A 15,000-nucleotide genomic window follows, 5' to 3' on the forward strand; every position below is an offset into this window, starting at 1 on the left:
CTTTAAAATATTTCACATTGAGGGACACAACAAAGTGTCCCTCAACGTTTTGCCCCCACAAAGAAGCACGCTTAACCCTACGAAGAAGCACGACTAACCCTACGGAGAAGCACGGGAGACCGCCTGGGAATACCAGGTGCTGTAAGCCTTTTGGTGCTGCTGCCTTTAAAATATTTCACATTGAGGGACACAACAAAGTGTCCCTCAACGTTTTGCCCCCACAAAGAAGCACGCTTAACCCGACGACGAAGCACGACTAACCCTACGGAGAAGCACGGGAGACCGCCTGGGAATACCAGGTGCTGTAAGCCTTTTGGTGCTGCTGCCTTTAAAATATTTCACATTGAGGGACACAACTAAGTGTCCCTCAATGTTTTACCCCCACAAAGAAGCATGCTTAACCCTACGGAGAAGCACGACTAACCCTACGGAGAAGCACGGCTAACTCTACGGAGAAGCACGGGAGACCGCCTGGGAATACCAGGTGCTGTAAGCCTTTTGGTGCTGCTGCCTTTAAAATATTTCACATTGAGGGACACAACAAAGTGTCCCTCAACGTTTTGCCCCCACAAAGAAGCACGCTTAACCCGACGAAGAAGCACGCTTAACCCTACGGAGAAGCACGGCTAACCCTACAGAGGTGTAATCAAAGCAAAAAGAAACAAAGTGCCAACTGGATGTGCTGCTTTACGAAAAGCTGTAGCTGGCAGTACTTTGTGGCTTACGGCCACACTACCTTGAGAACGCCCGATCTCGTCTGATCTCGGAGGCTAAGCAGGGTCGGGCCTGGTTAGTACTTGGATGGGAGACCGCCTGGGAATACCAGGTGCTGTAAGCCTTTTGGTACTGCTATCTTTAAAATATTTCACATTGAGGGACACAACTAAGTGTCCCTCAATGTTTTGCCCCCACAAAGAAGCACGCTTAACCCTACGAAGAAGCACGACTAACCCTACGGAGAAGCACGGGAGACCGCCTGGGAATACCAGGTGCTGCAAGCCTTTTGGTGCTGCTGCCTTTAAAATATTTCACATTGAGGGACACAACTAAGTGTCCCTCAATGTTTTACCCCCACAAAGAAGCATGCTTAACCCTACGGAGAAGCACGACTAACCCTACGGAGAAGCACGGCTAACTCTACGGAGAAGCACGGGAGATCGCCTGGGAATACCAGGTGCTGTAACCCTTTTGGTGCTGCTGTCTTTAAAATATTTCACATTGAGGGACACAACTAAGTGTCCCTCAATGTTTTGCCCCCACAAAGAAGCATGCTTAAACCTACGGAGAAGCACGACTAACCCTACGGAGAAGCACGACTAAACCTACGGAGAAGCACGGGAGACCGCCTGGGAACACCAGGTGCTGTAAGCCTTTTGGAGCTGCTGTCTTTAAAATATTTCACATTGAGGGACACAACTAAGTGTCCCTCAATGTTTTACCCCCACAAAGAAGCATGCTTAACCCTACGGAGAAGCACGGCTAACTCTACGGAGAAGTACGGCTAACCCTACAGAGGTGTAATCAAAGCAAAAAGAAACAAAGTGGCAACTGGCTTTGCTGCTTTACGAAAAGCTGTTCCTGTTAGCACATTGTGGCTTACGGCCACACTACCTTGTGAACGCCCGATCTCGTCTGATCTCGGAAGCTAACCAGGGTCGGGCCTGGTTAGTACTTGGATGGGAGACCGCCTGGGAATACTAGGTGCTGTAAGCCTTTTAGTGCTGCTGTCTTTAAAATATTTCACATTGAGGGACACAACTAAGTGTCCCTCAATGTTTTGCCCCCACAAAAAAGCACGCTTAACCCTACGAAGAAGCACGACTAACCCTACGGAGAAGCACGGCTAACCCTACAGAGGTGTAATCAAAGCAAAAAGAAACAAAGTGCCAACTGGATGTGCTGCTTTACGAAAAGCTGTAGCTGGCAGTACTTTGTGGCTTACGGCCACACTACCTTGAGAACGCCCGATCTCGTCTGATCTCGGAGGCTAAGCAGGGTCGGGCCTGGTTAGTACTTGGATGGGAGACCGCCTGGGAATACCAGGTGCTGTAAGCCTTTTGGTACTGCTATCTTTAAAATATTTCACATTGAGGGACACAACTAAGTGTCCCTCAATGTTTTGCCCCCACAAAGAAGCACGCTTAACCCTACGAAGAAGCACGACTAACCCTACGGAGAAGCACGGGAGACCGCCTGGGAATACCAGGTGCTGCAAGCCTTTTGGTGCTGCTGCCTTTAAAATATTTCACATTGAGGGACACAACTAAGTGTCCCTCAATGTTTTACCCCCACAAAGAAGCATGCTTAACCCTACGGAGAAGCACGACTAACCCTACGGAGAAGCACGGCTAACTCTACGGAGAAGCACGGGAGATCGCCTGGGAATACCAGGTGCTGTAACCCTTTTGGTGCTGCTGTCTTTAAAATATTTCACATTGAGGGACACAACTAAGTGTCCCTCAATGTTTTGCCCCCACAAAGAAGCATGCTTAAACCTACGGAGAAGCACGACTAACCCTACGGAGAAGCACGACTAAACCTATGGAGAAGCACGGGAGACCGCCTGGGAACACCAGGTGCTGTAAGCCTTTTGGAGCTGCTGTCTTTAAAATATTTCACATTGAGGGACACAACTAAGTGTCCCTCAATGTTTTACCCCCACAAAGAAGCATGCTTAACCCTACGGAGAAGCACGGCTAACTCTACGGAGAAGTACGGCTAACCCTACAGAGGTGTAATCAAAGCAAAAAGAAACAAAGTGGCAACTGGCTTTGCTGCTTTACGAAAAGCTGTTCCTGTTAGCACATTGTGGCTTACGGCCACACTACCTTGTGAACGCCCGATCTCGTCTGATCTCGGAAGCTAACCAGGGTCGGGCCTGGTTAGTACTTGGATGGGAGACCGCCTGGGAATACTAGGTGCTGTAAGCCTTTTAGTGCTGCTGTCTTTAAAATATTTCACATTGAGGGACACAACTAAGTGTCCCTCAATGTTTTACCCCCACAAAGAAGCACGCTTAACCCTACATAGAAGCATGACTAACCCTACGGAGAAGCACGCGAGACCGCCTGGGAATACCAGGTGCTGTAAGCCTTTTGGTGCTGCTGCCTTTAAAATATTTCACATTGAGGGACACAACTAAGTGTCCCTCAATGTTTTACCCCCACAAAGAAGCATGCTTAACCCTACGGAGAAGCACGACTAACCCTACGGAGAATCACGGGAGACCGCCTGGGAATACCAGGTGCTGTAAGCCTTTTGGTGCTGCTGCCTTTAAAATATTTCACATTGAGGGACACAACTAAGTGTCCCTCAATGTTTTACCCCCACAAAGAAGCATGCTTAACCCTACGGAGAAGCACAACTAACCCTACGGAGAAGCACGGCTAACTCTACGGAGAAGCACGGGAGACCGCCTGGGAATACCAGGTGCTGTAAGCCTTTTGGTGCTGCTGCCTTTAAAATATTTCACATTGAGGGACACAACAAAGTGTCCCTCAACGTTTTGCCCCCACAAAGAAGCACGCTTAACCCGACGAAGAAGCACGCTTAACCCTACGGAGAAGCACGGCTAACCCTACAGAGGTGTAATCAAAGCAAAAAGAAACAAAGTGCCAACTGGATGTGCTGCTTTACGAAAAGCTGTAGCTGGCAGTACTTTGTGGCTTACGGCCACACTACCTTGAGAACGCCCGATCTCGTCTGATCTCGGAAGCTAAGCAGGGTCGGGCCTGGTTAGTACTTGGATGGGAGACCGCCTGGGAATACCAGGTGCTGTAAGCCTTTTGGTACTGCTATCTTTAAAATATTTCACATTGAGGGACACAACTAAGTGTCCCTCAATGTTTTGCCCCCACAAAGAAGCACGCTTAACCCTACGAAGAAGCACGACTAACCCTACGGAGAAGCACGGGAGACCGCCTGGGAATACCAGGTGCTGTAAGCCTTTTGGTGCTGCTGCCTTTAAAATATTTCACATTGAGGGACACAACTAAGTGTCCCTCAATGTTTTACCCCCACAAAGAAGCATGCTTAACCCTACGGAGAAGCACGACTAACCCTACGGAGAAGCACGGCTAACTCTACGGAGAAGCACGGGAGATCGCCTGGGAATACCAGGTGCTGTAACCCTTTTGGTGCTGCTGCCTTTAAAATATTTCACATTGAGGGACACAACTAAGTGTCCCTCAATGTTTTACCCCCACAAAGAAGCATGCTTAACCCTACGGAGAAGCACGGCTAACTCTACGGAGAAGTACGGCTAACCCTACAGAGGTGTAATCAAAGCAAAAAGAAACAAAGTGGCAACTGGCTTTGCTGCTTTACGAAAAGTTGTTCCTGTTAGCACATTGTGGCTTACGGCCACACTACCTTGTGAACGCCCGATCTCGTCTGATCTCGGAAGCTAACCAGGGTCGGGCCTGGTTAGTACTTGGATGGGAGACCGCCTGGGAATACTAGGTGCTGTAAGCCTTTTAGTGCTGCTGTCTTTAAAATATTTCACATTGAGGGACACAACTAAGTGTCCCTCAATGTTTTACCCCCACAAAGAAGCACGCTTAACCCTACATAGAAGCATGACTAACCCTACGGAGAAGCACGCGAGACCGCCTGGGAATACCAGGTGCTGTAAGCCTTTTGGTGCTGCTGCCTTTAAAATATTTCACATTGAGGGACACAACTAAGTGTCCCTCAATGTTTTACCCCCACAAAGAAGCATGCTTAACCCTACGGAGAAGCACGACTAACCCTACGGAGAAGCACGGGAGACCGCCTGGGAATACCAGGTGCTGTAAGCCTTTTGGTGCTGCTGCCTTTAAAATATTTCACATTGAGGGACACAACTAAGTGTCCCTCAATGTTTTACCCCCACAAAGAAGCACGCTTAACCCTACGAAGAAGCACGACTAACCCTACGGAGAAGCACGGGAGACCGCCTGGGAATACCAGGTGCTGTAAGCCTTTTGGTGCTGCTGCCTTTAAAATATTTCACATTGAGGGACACAACAAAGTGTCCCTCAACGTTTTGCCCCCACAAAGAAGCACGCTTAACCCTACGAAGAAGCACGACTAACCCTACGGAGAAGCACGGGAGACCGCCTGGGAATACCAGGTGCTGTAAGCCTTTTGGTGCTGCTGCCTTTAAATTATTTCACATTGAGGGACACAACAAAGTGTCCCTCAACGTTTTGCCCCCACAAAGAAGCACGCTTAACCCGACGACGAAGCACGACTAACCCTACGGAGAAGCACGGGAGACCGCCTGGGAATACCAGGTGCTGTAAGCCTTTTGGTGCTGCTGCCTTTAAAATATTTCACATTGAGGGACACAATTAAGTGTCCCTCAATGTTTTACCCCCACAAAGAAGCATGCTTAACCCTACGGAGAAGCACGACTAACCCTACGGAGAAGCACGGCTAACTCTACGGAGAAGCACGGGAGACCGCCTGGGAATACCAGGTGCTGTAAGCCTTTTGGTGCTGCTGCCTTTAAAATATTTCACATTGAGGGACACAACAAAGTGTCCCTCAACGTTTTGCCCCCACAAAGAAGCACGCTTAACCCGACGAAGAAGCACGCTTAACCCTACGGAGAAGCACGGCTAACCCTACAGAGGTGTAATCAAAGTAAAAAGAAACAAAGTGCCAACTGGATGTGCTGCTTTACGAAAAGCTGTAGCTGGCAGTACTTTGTGGCTTACGGCCACACTACCTTGAGAACGTCTGATCTCGGGAGCTAAGCAGGGTCGGGCCTGGTTAGTACTTGGATGGGAGACCGCCTGGGAATACCAGGTGCTGTAAGCCTTTTGGTGCTGCTGCCTTTAAAATATTTCACATTGAGGGACACAACAAAGTGTCCCTCAACGTTTTGCCCCCACAAAGAAGCACGCTTAACCCTACGAAGAAGCACGACTAACCCTACGGAGAAGCACGGGAGACCGCCTGGGAATACCAGGTGCTGTAAGCCTTTTGGTGCTGCTGCCTTTAAAATATTTCACATTGAGGGACACAACAAAGTGTCCCTCAACGTTTTGCCCCCACAAAGAAGCACGCTTAACCCGACGAAGAAGCACGCTTAACCCTACGGAGAAGCACGGCTAACCCTACAGAGGTGTAATCAAAGCAAAAAGAAACAAAGTGCCAACTGGATGTGCTGCTTTACGAAAAGCTGTTCCTGTTAGCACATTGTGGCTTACGGCCACACTACCTTGAGAACGCCCACTCTGCGTTAGTCAGCTGTTTGTTTGCACAGCGGTAGGGGTAACATTTTTTTTGCAGCTCTGTTTTTTCGTTCTTTTTTGGATTTTGGAACCTTTTTTGGTGTTTTTTTTTATTTTGTAGAATTACCTCCCCACAGTTTTCTACTGTTGGGGAGGGGTTTTCTCCTTTTTGTAATGGAGTTGTCAAAGAACAAGCGGACGGATCCCTCGGTTTTGGACAATTTGGAAAGGAACACGGAAACAAGCTTCGAACAAGTGAAAATGACTGGAGTATTTGAAAAAGAAAACACGGTCCAGATTGAAGTTGTGGGAGACGAAAAGATTTCAGTGCTAGACCTGATGAAAAACATACGCTTTCTGTGTGGAGGTTTATTAGCATGTCGAGTATTATCGGACAAGAAATTTGAAATCACATTAAGCAATGAAAAAGCAAAAAAGAGACTTTTGGACGGATTCAAGATGGGATCATCTACAATACACGCCAAAGAACTTATAAATGATGAACTGGTGGTCTCCTTCTTAACGTTACCAGCTTACATCACAGACGAGGAGATTTTAAGCAAGTTACATACTTGGGGAGTTAAAGCAGTGTCAGAAATCAAGCGTCGGGTGTGGCCGGGAACGAAGATTGCCGATGGAACACGGTTTGTAAAAGTCAAATTTACTGAAACTGTACAGTCTCTGCCTTATTCTGCCAGATTTAACACAGCTCTTGGTCCAGAATATTTCAGAGTTATTCATGATAGACAGGTTAAAGTTTGCAGGATATGTTTACAACCGGGCCACATTGTCAGGGACTGTCCTGATTTTTGCTGTCATTTCTGCGGAGTCCAGGGGCATTATGTGAGAGAATGCTCGGAAAAAAAACAGGAAAAGAAATGTCAAATCTGCCAAAATCAAATAGATAAATGCATTTGCAACTTAAGTGAATCTGATGATCAAGACCAGGGTCTGACAGCGGACTTCAAGGAAGCTGATACGCAGAGCGGAGAGGAAAGCGAAATGGAGGGGGAAGTGGAAGAGAATGAGCAGGTGGAGGGAGGTGAGGAAGAGCTGAGCGAGTGCATGCCAAGTGCTGAGTGGTCTGTGGCCAGAGCGCCGGCCGCAGAGGTGTCCGGTGCGCTGGCTATGGGCGAAGTATCCAAAAACGGTAAAAACACAGTCGAAGAGGAGCGGGAAGAAGTCGCTGCGCCTCTTCCCCCTGTAGCCGAAGGAAACTCGCAGCTTCTATCGCCGACCCATCTGCCGTCTTTTCGGACCCCGCTGAGCGCTTTGCCGCGAACGCTCAAAATAGTGGACTATGTAGAGTCGGATCCTGATCTTGATCTTACAAAAATAATACAAACTAGGAAAAGACTGGCAAGCCTAGCAACAAAACCCAAAAGAAAAGTAAAAAAATGACTATGGCAACTTTTTTCCACTTAACACTAATGCTCCTTCTCTCGCTTAATGCCCGTGGGCTCAACAGGGAAGAAAAGGTGAACGCAGTCATTTTTCAATCGCATTTCGATATACTCTGTCTACAAGAAACAAAGTGGGATATTTCAAAAGAAAAAGAGATGTCACATAAATGGAAAGGGAAAATGTTTTCATCTACATCAAGTACTCAAGCGGGTGGGGTTGCCATTTTTATGAGGGAGGGTCTGTTTAACAATTGTCATTTAATTCATAAAGATAAGCAGGGTAAACTTATCATAATAGATTTCTTTTACAATAATAAATCATGTAGGTTAATTAATATTCATGCACCAAACATAGATACACACAGGAAAAAGTTCTTTATTGGTTTAAGACAATGGATAGTTACAAATTGTATCATAATAGGAGACTTTAACATAACACTAACAAAATCTGACGTTTCAAATAACTGCACATTTTCTGAGGATTATAGCAGGAACACACTTTTTGACATTATTACACAAAATAGTTTGATAGATATTTGGAGACTTTTTCACCCAGGTAAAAAACAATTTACCAGAAAACAGGTCATTTTAGGAAAACTGAAACAATCACGACTTGATTTGTGCCTGATCTCGTCTTCTCTTGTCCCCGAGGTGTCATCCTGTCTCATCCGGGACAACGTCTGGAGTGACCATTCCTTCCTGCAGGTTGAGATGGGAAGAGGCATCAGAAATGGGGGTCTCTGGTGTCTGAATGCTGCTCTTCTTCAGGATGAGGCTTACAGAGGTGAGATTGGCATCCTGCTGCAGACCCTGAGTGGGGAAATGGATCACACTGACAACCTGCTAGAGTGGTGGGATCAGGCCAAACAAAGAGTCAAAAACCTTTCCATAAAATATAGCAGACAGAAAAAACGGAGAGAACTCCATAATGAATGCATTTTAAGAAGAAAGTTAAATAGTGAATTAGATCATTTAGAAAATGACCAAAGCAGAGACATAACAGATTATTTGATAATAAAAAAACAACTAGAGCAAATAGAAATAAATAAATGTAAAGGAGCCATTATTCGCAGCAAAGCAAAATATTTAACAGAAGGAGAAAAATCTACAGCTTTCTTTCTGGCTCAAGAGAAACGCAAACAAGCTAACGCAACAATAAATGAATTGCTAAATGAGAAGGGAGAAAAGGTGTCAGACATAACAAGTATTTTAGAAACGGTTCAGACTTTTTATTCACATCTTTTTACAAGTGAAAACATTTCTACCAATAAAATAAATCAGGTTGTCGGTGTGATCGATTCCTCACTCTCTCGGGAAGACAGTCTCTGTTGTGATGCTCCATTGACAGAGGAAGAAATTAAACACGTTATCAACTCATTGAATAATAATAAAAGTCCTGGACATGATGGCATTACTTCTGAATTTTATAAACAGTTCAAAGATCCAATAAGTAAAATACTATTGCGGGTTTTTTCTGTCATGGAGCAAACAGGGTGCACGCCCAGGACCTTCGCCCAAGGAGTCATAACCATTCTTTACAAAAACAAGGGTGACAGGAATAACTTGGAAAACTACAGACCCATTAGTTTATTAAATACAGATTACAAAATATATTCCAAAATACTAGCAAACAGGTTAAAATCAGTAATAGGCACTTTAATCAGTTCATCGCAAGCTTACGGTATTCCTCAAAGAAACATTTCAGATACAGTGTTATCAATAAATCATACTATCCAGTCCATGGTCAGTTCACAAGGCATATTTCTAAATATAGATTTTAGTAAAGCTTTTGATAGGGTGGAACATAACTTCTTATGGGCAGTTTTAAATAAATTTGGATTTGGTCAATCATTTATCAGCAAGTTACAGTTATTATATTCAAAAGCAGAAAGTAAGGTCAAATGCAATGGTCATTTCACAGATTATTTCCGTTTACATAGGTCAGTCAGACAGGGGTGTCCTCTGTCCTCCCTGCTCTACAGCCTGGTGGCTGAGCCCCTCGCCATCCTGATTAGACAGGACAAAAATATTCAAGGAATAAAATCACCACAGGGCAATGACAGTAAAATATTTCAGTTTGCAGACGACACTTCAATAACAGTCAAAGATGAAAACAGTTTAGAATTGGTTATGAAACATCTACAAACGTACGGTTCAGCTTCAGGAGCAAAAATTAATACAACCAAATCTGAGATAATGTATTGTGGTGGGGCGGCTCGGACATCGGGAAGGTGGAAGTTCAGGGAGGTGGAGGACACAGTCAAGGTCCTGGGCGTGTACCTTGGTAAGCAGTGGAGAGCGGCGAGAGACGAGACCTGGAAAAACATCATAAACAAAATACAAAAACAGCTCAATCTCTGGAATCAAAGGAAATTAACCATCAAAGGGAAAGTAGTTATAATAAACAGTTTAATCATCTCTAAAATCATTTATCCACTCAGTGTTTATGATCTCCCAAAACAAGTACTCAACAGATTTAACAGTCAAATCTCTTTGTTCATCTGGAAAAGCAGAAGCAATTTAGTCAGCCATAAAACAATGATTGCTCCGCCTAAAGAAGGAGGACTCAAATTAGTTGACATTCAATCAAAAAAAACAAGCAATACGAATAAAACTTATCACCAGGCTCTTAACTTCTCCTATCAAGCACATTTGGCATGACTATTTTCTATCCGGTCTCAACTCATTTGGTACAAAAAACATTTATAATCTATGTTCAATTTCTGATCCAACACTAATACAGTCTAACGACTTATTCACAGAATGTCTTGAAGCCTGGAACAAAATTAGGTTTCAACTCATCACGCATGTCAAGTACAGGTCTTGTCTCTCGCTGCCGATTTTCAACAACCCTGAGGTGGTCTGTGAGGGCAGGATGCTAAGTCTCCCGTCCTGGAGGAGAGCCGGTATTCACACCTTTGGGCAGGTTCTGAATGATCGGGGATCAGTGGATATCAATAAAATACTCAACCTTTTCAGATTATCTAGAACGCCTTATAAAAAACATATCTTAGTTAAACATGCTAAAAAGATCCAGGCCGCTTTGCCTTTCCACTGCTCCTCGATCATTGGCAGGAGAAGACGACATCAGGAGATGCAGGATGACGTCCCGACTTTCCTTCTATCAATTGGTGATAAGAAAACAAACATCAGTTTAGTGACAACAAAAAAATGGTACTGTTTATTAGTTTCACACATTAGCAAAGAACCCACAGCTCATAAGCAATGGGCAAAAATATTTCCCAGTATACCGGTTTACAACATTTGGTCAAACACACAGCTCAAATTTAGTCATCAACAAGCCAACAACACCGATTTTCTGTTAAGGCACAGAAGAATTTTTACGGGCGTCATCCTGCACCAGATAAACAAGGAGAAGTATGGCAGAGACTGTACAGTTTGTCTTTCAGACCCCGAGACTTTAGAGCACCTGTTCCTCCACTGTCCCGGCTGCACCCTCTTCTGGAACAAGATCCATCAAATCAACAACAACATCTCTACAACGGATGACAACAACTGGGACTCAATCAGACTTTTTGGAATCACATCTTCTCTCGGACATTTAACAAAGACACAATTTAACCTCTGTAACATCATTCTTTCCCTGGCCAGGCACACCATCTACATTTCCAGAAATCTTCAACTCTATGATAACAAGAAAGTGGACCGTTGGAAGCTTTTTTCAGGACTATTGCAAAATCATCTTAAAACAGTAAATAGCATCAGCAAGGGACTTTGTGAAAATATGTTTGGGCCTCTTATAAAATGTGTTTATTTTCAAGGATGGTCTTTTTGAACTTTTGTTGTTTAGTATATTACAATTAATGATTGTTTTCTTTTATCTTATTTGCGTATGTTTTGTTTGAAAATGAGATTTGTGCATATGTTTTTTTTTTTTTTTTTACTTTGTTTTGTCGTAAACAATTATATTTTAATTCAAATTTTATTTTGAATTAATTTAATTCTATTGATTTCTTTTTTTTTCACATTAATGATTGAAATCTGTTTTATTTCTTAGTAATTTAAAATTTTTGTTATTCATTTTGTTCACTGTAAATAATTGTAAAAAAAATTTTTTTTTACTTTTGAATTTTTTCATAAATAAAAGAAAAAAAAAAAAAAAGAACGCCCGATCTCGTCTGATCTCGGAAGCTAAGCAGGGTCGGGCCTGGTTAGTACTTGGATGGGAGACCGCCTGGGAATACCAGGTGCTGTAAGCCTTTTGGTACTGCTATCTTTAAAATATTTCACATTGAGGGACACAACTAAGTGTCCCTCAATGTTTTGCCCCCCCAAAGAAGCACGCTTAACCCTACATAGAAGCATGACTAACCCTACGGAGAAGCACGGGAAACCGCCTGGGAATACCAGGTGGTGTAAGCCTTTTGGTGCTGCTGCCTTTAAAATATTTCACATTGAGGGTCACAACTAAGTGTCCCTCAATGTTTTACCCCCACAAAGAAGCAGGCTTAACCCTACATAGAAGCATGACTAACCCTACGGAGAAGCACGCGAGACCGCCTGGGAATACCAGGTGCTGTAAGCCTTTTGGTGCTGCTGCCTTTAAAATATTTCACATTGAGGGACACAACTAAGTGTCCCTCAATGTTTTACCCCCACAAAGAAGCATGCTTAACCCTACGGAGAAGCACGACTAACCCTACGGAGAAGCACGACTAAACCTACGGAGAAGCACGGGAGACCGCCTGGGAACACCAGGTGCTGTAAGCCTTTTGGTGCTGCTGCCTTTAAAATATTTCACATTGAGGGACACAACTAAGTGTCCCTCAATGTTTTACCCCCACAAAGAAGCATGCTTAACCCTACGGAGAAGAACGGCTAACTCTACGGAGAAGTACGGCTAACCCTACAGAGGTGTAAACAAAGCAAAAAGAAACAAAGTGGCAACTGGCTTTGCTGCTTTACGAAAAGCTGTTCCTGTTAGCACATTGTGGCTTACGGCCACACTACCTTGAGAACGCCCGATCTTGTCTGATCTCGGAAGCTAAGCAGGGTTGGGCCTGGTTAGTACTTGGATGGGAGACCGCCTGGGAATACCAGGTGCTGTAAGCCTTTTGGTGCTGCTGTCTTTAAAATATTTCACATTGAGGGAAACAACTAAGTGTCCCTCAATGTTTTGCCCCCACAAAGAAGCACGCTTAACCCTACGGAGAAGCACGCTTAACCCTACATAGAAGCATGACTAACCCTACGGAGAAGCACGGGAAACCGCCTGGGAATACCAGGTGCTGTAAGCCTTTTGGTGCTGCTGCCTTTAAAATATTTCACATTGAGGGACACAACTAAGTGTCCCTCAATGTTTTACCCCCACAAAGAAGCAGGCTTAACCCTACATAGAAGCATGACTAACCCTACGGAGAAGCACGCGAGACCGCCTGGGAATACCAGGTGCTGTAAGCCTTTTGGTGCTGCTGCCTTTAAAATATTTCACATTGAGGGACACAACTAAGTGTCCCTCAATGTTTTACCCCCACAAAGAAGCATGCTTAACCCTACGGAGAAGAACGGCTAACTCTACGGAGAAGTACGGCTAACCCTACAGAGGTGTAATCAAAGCAAAAAGAAACAAAGTGTCAACTGGCTTTGCTGCCTTACGAAAAGCTGTTCCTGTTAGCACATTGTGGCTTACGGCCACACTACCTTGAGAACGCCCGATCTCATCTGATCTCGGAAGCTAAGCAGGGTCCGGCCTGGTTAGTACTTGGATGGGAGACCGCCTGGGAATACCAGGTGCTGTAAGCCTTTTGGTACTGCTATCTTTAAAATATTTCACATTGAGGGACACAACTAAGTGTCCCTCAATGTTTTGCCCCCACAAAGAAGCACGCTTAACCCTACATAGAAGCATGACTAACCCTACGGAGAAGCACGCGAGACCGCCTGGGAATACCAGGTGCTGTAAGCCTTTTGGTACTGCTATCTTTAAAATATTTCACATTGATTGACACAACTAAGTGTCCCTCAATGTTTTGCCCCCACAAAGAAGCATGCTTAACCCTAGGGAGAAGCACGACTAACCCTACGGAGAAGCACGGGAGACCGCCTGGGAATACCAGGTGCTGTAAGCCTTTTGGTGCTGCTGCCTTTAAAATATTTCACATTGAGGGACACAACTAAGTGTCCCTCAATGTTTTACCCCCACAAAGAAGCATGCTTAACCCTACGGAGAAGCACGGTTACCTCTACGGAGAAGCACGGCTAACTCTACGGAGAAGTACGGCTAACCCTACAGAGGTGTAATCAAAGCAAAAAGAAACAAAGTGTCAACTGGCTTTGCTGCTTTACGAAAAGCTGTTCCTGTTAGCACATTGTGGCTTACGGCCACACTACCTTGAGAACGCCCGATCTCGTCTGATCTCGGAAGCTAAGCAGGGTCGGGCCTGGTTAGTACTTGGATGGGAGACCGCCTGGGAATACCAGGTGCTGTAAGCCTTTTGGTACTGCTATCTTTAAAATATTTCACATTGAGGGACACAACTAAGTGTCCCTCAATGTTTTACCCCCACAAAGAAGCATGCTTAACCCTACGGAGAAGCACGACTAACCCTACGGAGAAGTACGACTAAACCTACGGAGAAGCACGGGAGACCGCCTGGGAACACCAGGTGCTGTAAGCCTTTTGGTGCTGCTGCCTTTAAAATATTTCACATTGAGGGACACAATTAAGTGTCCCTCAATGTTTTACCCCCACAAAGAAGCATGCTTAACCCTACGGAGAAGCACGGTTACCTTTACGGAGAAGCACGGCTAACTCTACGGAGAAGTACGGCTAACCCTGCTTAGCTTCCGAGATCAGACGAGATCGGGCGTTCTCAAGGTAGTGTGGCCGTAAGCCACAAAGTACTGCCAGCTACAGCTTTTCGTAAAGCAGCACATCCAGTTGGCACTTTGTTTCTTTTTGCTTTGATTACACCTCTGTAGGGTTAGCCGTGCTTCTCCGTAGGGTTAGTCGTGCTTCTTCGTCGGGTTAAGCGTGCTTCTTTGTGGGGGCAAAACGTTGAGGGACACTTTGTTGTGTCCCTCAATGTGAAATATTTTAAAGGCAGCAGCACCAAAAGGCTTACAGCACCTGGTATTCCCAGGCGTTCTCCCGTGCTTCTCCGTAGGGTTAGTCGTGCTTCTTCGTAGGGTTAAGCGTGCTTCTTTGTGGGGGTAAAACATTGAGGGACACTTAGTTGTGTCCCTCAATGTGAAATATTTTAAAGGCAGCAGCACCAAAAGGCTTACAGCACCTGGTATTCCCAGGCGGTCTCGCGTGCTTCTCCGTAGGGTTAGTCATGCTTCTATGTAGGGTTAAGCGTGCTTCTTTGTGGGGGTAAAACATTGAGGGACACTTAGTTGTGTCCCTCAATGTG

General features: G+C 45.0%; 9 non-coding genes and 1 pseudogene across 9 annotated transcripts; all 10 read left to right on the top strand.

Moving 5' to 3' along the window:
- Positions 1-719: 719 nt before the first annotated feature.
- On the top strand, positions 720-838 carry LOC116712835 (5S ribosomal RNA). Its single transcript, XR_004337694.1, has one exon. It is a non-coding gene; the product is annotated as a 5S ribosomal RNA (ribosomal RNA).
- A 756-nt stretch (positions 839-1,594) lies between these two features.
- LOC116712989 (5S ribosomal RNA) lies at positions 1,595-1,713 on the top strand. Its single transcript, XR_004337755.1, has one exon. It is a non-coding gene; the product is annotated as a 5S ribosomal RNA (ribosomal RNA).
- A 223-nt stretch (positions 1,714-1,936) lies between these two features.
- On the top strand, positions 1,937-2,055 carry LOC116712843 (5S ribosomal RNA). Its single transcript, XR_004337696.1, has one exon. It is a non-coding gene; the product is annotated as a 5S ribosomal RNA (ribosomal RNA).
- A 756-nt stretch (positions 2,056-2,811) lies between these two features.
- LOC116713000 (5S ribosomal RNA) lies at positions 2,812-2,930 on the top strand. Its single transcript, XR_004337766.1, has one exon. It is a non-coding gene; the product is annotated as a 5S ribosomal RNA (ribosomal RNA).
- Positions 2,931-3,664: 734 nt separating this feature from the next.
- Positions 3,665-3,783, top strand: LOC116712141 (5S ribosomal RNA). The gene has a single exon (XR_004337443.1). It is a non-coding gene; the product is annotated as a 5S ribosomal RNA (ribosomal RNA).
- Positions 3,784-4,354: 571 nt separating this feature from the next.
- LOC116713013 (5S ribosomal RNA) lies at positions 4,355-4,473 on the top strand. The gene has a single exon (XR_004337770.1). It is a non-coding gene; the product is annotated as a 5S ribosomal RNA (ribosomal RNA).
- A 1,223-nt stretch (positions 4,474-5,696) lies between these two features.
- Positions 5,697-5,805, top strand: LOC116713098 (uncharacterized; annotated as a pseudogene).
- A 6,773-nt stretch (positions 5,806-12,578) lies between these two features.
- LOC116712775 (5S ribosomal RNA) lies at positions 12,579-12,697 on the top strand. The gene has a single exon (XR_004337667.1). It is a non-coding gene; the product is annotated as a 5S ribosomal RNA (ribosomal RNA).
- Positions 12,698-13,268: 571 nt separating this feature from the next.
- LOC116712661 (5S ribosomal RNA) lies at positions 13,269-13,387 on the top strand. The gene has a single exon (XR_004337610.1). It is a non-coding gene; the product is annotated as a 5S ribosomal RNA (ribosomal RNA).
- Positions 13,388-13,958: 571 nt separating this feature from the next.
- LOC116712146 (5S ribosomal RNA) lies at positions 13,959-14,077 on the top strand. The gene has a single exon (XR_004337444.1). It is a non-coding gene; the product is annotated as a 5S ribosomal RNA (ribosomal RNA).
- The last annotated feature ends 923 nt before the right edge of the window (positions 14,078-15,000 follow it).

This window comes from Xiphophorus hellerii, chromosome 2 (assembly GCF_003331165.1).
Source record: "Xiphophorus hellerii strain 12219 chromosome 2, Xiphophorus_hellerii-4.1, whole genome shotgun sequence".
In the NCBI taxonomy this organism is placed as follows: Eukaryota; Metazoa; Chordata; class Actinopteri; order Cyprinodontiformes; family Poeciliidae; genus Xiphophorus; species Xiphophorus hellerii.